Raw genomic sequence first — 4146 nt, forward strand, 5'->3', positions numbered from 1 at the left:
TGGTGAGCTTAATTTCTCACATTGTAAATTCTAGATCTATCTCCCCCAAGCCACCCTTTTCTGAGGGAATCTTTGATATAGATTGTTTTGTCCATATGCCATGGCTTTAGTGCATGCATTGGAACTCTGATTCCTCAGCATCTGGGTGGGAATGAGGGAAGGGTATTTGGATTATGGGGAGAAAGCCTTTATAAATGGATTAAGGTCTTTCTTCACTTGGATGGATTATTAACTACTGCAAGAGTCTCAATTTCTCTCTCCTGCTTGCCTTCATGAGCTGACGCAGCATGAGGTCCTCATCTGACCTGGATGCACAGCCTTGGAATTTGCAGTCTTTTTACAATCAGGAGCCAAAATGAACACCTGTTCCTTTTAAGTATCAGATATTCTGGAGTAACCATAGAAAATGGGCAATAACTCCCCCTCCTCTTCAGACAGAATTTCTCTCTGTAGTCGTGGCTGTCCTTGAACTCACAAAGAACCTCCTGCCTCTCTGCCTCCCAAATGCTGGGATTAAAGACTTTGCGACCATGCCTGGTATCCCCTTCCCTTTTTGTTGACTACTTTCTTTATTCCTCCTTCCTTTCCTTCTTTCCTTCCACAGGTGTGAGCCTCCACACTCTGTGAGTTGATTGTACTTTAATAAAAAGAAAGAACCCTCCACATTGTCTATACAGATGACATGGGTGTGCATATGCTATGGCACACATGCAGAGGTCAAAGGGCAACTCTGTGGAACCAGCTCTCTTCTACTTTGTGGGTCCCAGGGACTGAACTCAGGCCAGGCTTGGCAACAAGCACCATTTTCTGCTGAACCATAGGTTATGAGAATAATAATGCACAGTAATGACAAATTGGCAGTAACCCCTACTCGAAAATTAGGGTTCTTCATGGTCTTATTTTCATTAAAAAGTATTTCTTTTTTTTATATTTCTTGTAGCTTACATTTTTATTAATAGTAATTCATGTACAGGACAAATATCTCTATTTTCCATATTGCTAAGAAATATACCATTTTTTTCTGTGAACCTTCCTACGACATTTCTTTTGTGCCCATTTAGTCTTAGAATGTTATCTTGTGTGATTATTAAAACTCTGTTTTATGCCAGGCGGTGGTGGCGCATGCCTTTAATCCCAGCACTGGGAGGCAGAGCCAGGCGAATCTCTGTGAGTTCAAGGCCAGCCTGGGCTACCAAGTGAGTTCCAGGAAAAGTGCAAAGCTACACAGAGAAACCCTGTCTCGAAAAACAAAAAACAAAACAAACAAACAAAAAAATAAAAAAATAAAACAAAACAAAAACCCCCGTTTTATTCCCAGTATGTTTTTCATAAACCAAAACCAGGGCTTTTGTTAAGAAGTTAAATATTTTCTCTTATTAGTTCTGTATCAGAATATTTACAGTTGAGGAAAAACGATTTTGCCTGAAGTGTAAAATGGGTAACAATGGTAAATGATATAGTTCACTTACAGTTTACAAAAAAAGGTTTACCAAATAGACAATAAATACAACAAGCACTTGGGAAAAACCCTTTAAATGAAGGCCTAAGGCCATCATGTTCAGCTGTTGCAAGGGTCTGGTTAAGGTCAGATTTGAAAATGTACTCTGTCAAGAAGCAAGCATGGTGGGCATTCTTGAGGATGATTGCAGGGTATCCCTCTGGAGTGACTAAGAGCAGCAACCCCCCTGCAGGAGTACTAATCCAAGATTTCTTTTGTGAAGTCAGAGAACTTTGCATTGCCTCCCAGGTCTTTTGTTAAGACCTTCCCATCCTTAATTGTAGCAAAACACACAGCCTCGAATCTGGCTGCATGGTCAAAAAGTCCCATGTGGCGCTGCATCATCACAGCACTAAATAGGAGGGCAGTGGGATTGGCCATGTCCTTGCCTGCAATGTCCAGGGCTGTTCCATGAACCGATTCAAAGATGGCGACACCATTGGCTCCAATATTGCCACTTGGAGTCACACCAAGACCTCCAATCAGACCTGCACACAGATCACTAAGGATGTCTCCATATAAATTTGGCATGATGAGAACATCAAAGGTACACCTCATTGAATTTAATATCTTTATAGTTCTATGCAACTTCCCTGCATTTTTGCAGAACATCTGACATCACATGATGTTGGCTTTGTGCACAGCTGTGACATTGCTGTGGTGGTTGATCCGAGCATACTCGAAAGGTAAACTCAGCAATGCGATTGCTCCGCCTCTTCCGTTGTGATGAGCTTGATGCTCTGCACAACTCCATCAAACATCACATGCTCAGTTCCACTGTATTCTCCTTCTGTGTTCTCACGGATGGTGACAATATTTTTATCCATGTAACGAGTTTTATAACCTTCAATTGAGACACATGGCCGGACATTAGCATAAAGGTCAAATGTCTTATGGAGCAATAGGTTCATAGACAGATGGCCAGCTGCTATTGGGGTCTTGAGTGGGCCATTCAAGCCCATCTTGTTCTTATCCATGGATTCTTTGGCTTCTGGAGGGATCACCACTTCCCTCCTGGTCCTTGAAGGGGAGTGACATTGCCCTCCTCCCACTGAATAGGGGATTTTGCAGCATCAAAAATCTTCATAACCGAGGCTGAGATTTCTGTGCCAATTCCATCTCCTGGAATTAAGTGACTGTCTGAACACCATCAGCAAAGCCTCTCGTCACCTCTTTTGTATTGTGGAATGCACCCAGCAGCTGAGAGACCTTGGACACACACGTGGACCCAGCCGTCGCATCCACTTCCCTCACTGTGGTCTTCATTGAAAAGTATTTCTCACTGCTGCGCGGTGGTGGCACACACCTTTAATCCCAGCACTCAGGAGGCAGAGGCAGGAGGATCTCTGTGAGTTTGAGGCCAGCCTGGGCTACCAAGTGAGTTCCAGGAAAGGTGCAAAGCTACACAGAGAAACCCTGTCACGAAAAAACCAAAACAAAACAAAAAACCACCACCAACAAAAAGTATTTCTAATGTTTTGGGAATTCAGATAATCTCATGTAAAATCATGGAAACTTACCATAAAGAAAAAAACCAGAAGGATCTTATTTCATAAATTTAGATGGATTTTTCATTAGTAAAAGTGATATAGATCTAGCAATAGTCCAGAGATTAAGCATCTACTATTCTTCTGCTGACATGATAAAATATCTCTTGCTTGTCCATAAGGTACGAAGTAAATTGTTCTACAAAATGATAACACATATCATTTCAATTTCACAAAGGACACAAAAAAAAATTCAAAAGCAATCTTCATATGACCACTCAGCAAAAATTTACTAAGTAACTATGATAAATTAAGATCTTTGTAAGTCATCATGAAGGGTGGAGGGATGAGACTGTTTCTTCGTGAATGTAGGCTGGATTTGTCATTGCTCTGATCAATAAATAGCCAAAAAAAAAAAAAAAAAATCTTATAGCTTCTGGGTTTAAGCCTTGAAGGTCAGGGAACTTCTGATTCTGGCCTCTCTGAAGTCAGTCACCATGCTGTAAAAAAATCTGCCCTAGTCTGTGGATGGCTGAGGGGTAAGGAAGAGACACCTTAGATGATAGAGGTCATTCTGTATGTTATAGCCTCAACTGAAATCTCATCAAAATGCCATAGCTTGGCACACCCTGTGGTGAGGAGCTGTTTAGCTGATTCTAATCAGTAAATGATAACCTGTTGTTGTCTTTAAGTCATTACACTTTAGAATGGTCTGTTGTATAGCAACAGAGGTTAAAACATCCACTGTGTACCCTGTAGCAGGCTTTCTTTTGGGCCACCAACCAGCTCCCCAAATATGACACAGAGACTTAATATTAGTTATGAATGCTCGGCCTTAGCATATGCTAGGCCCACTAGCTGTTATTAATTAATTTAACCTGTTTTTCTTCATCTACATTTTGCTTCATGGCTTTTAACCTTTCTTTCTTTCTGTATGTCCTACTCCACGTCTGTCTGTCTGGCAGCTGCCTCGCTGGCTGGCCCTGGGCATCTCCCTCTCTTTGCCCCTTGTTCTCTCCTCCTTCTTCTTGAGCCTAGATTTCTCCTAGTTACCCTCTCTGCCCACTAGCCCCTCCCCCATCCATCTCCTGGCTAGCTATTGCCTGTTTAGCTTTTTATTGGACCAATCAGGTACCTCAGGCAGCCAAAGTGAAACAAATG

At 41.9% G+C, this 4146-nt stretch overlaps 1 pseudogene; it reads right to left on the reverse strand.

The window, feature by feature from the left end:
* Positions 1-1696: 1696 nt before the first annotated feature.
* LOC118593849 lies at positions 1697-2764 on the reverse strand (annotated as a pseudogene).
* Between the last annotated feature and the right edge of the window lie 1382 nt (positions 2765-4146).

The sequence above is a fragment of the Onychomys torridus genome, chromosome 12 (genome assembly GCF_903995425.1).
Source record: "Onychomys torridus chromosome 12, mOncTor1.1, whole genome shotgun sequence".
In the NCBI taxonomy this organism is placed as follows: Eukaryota; Metazoa; Chordata; class Mammalia; order Rodentia; family Cricetidae; genus Onychomys; species Onychomys torridus.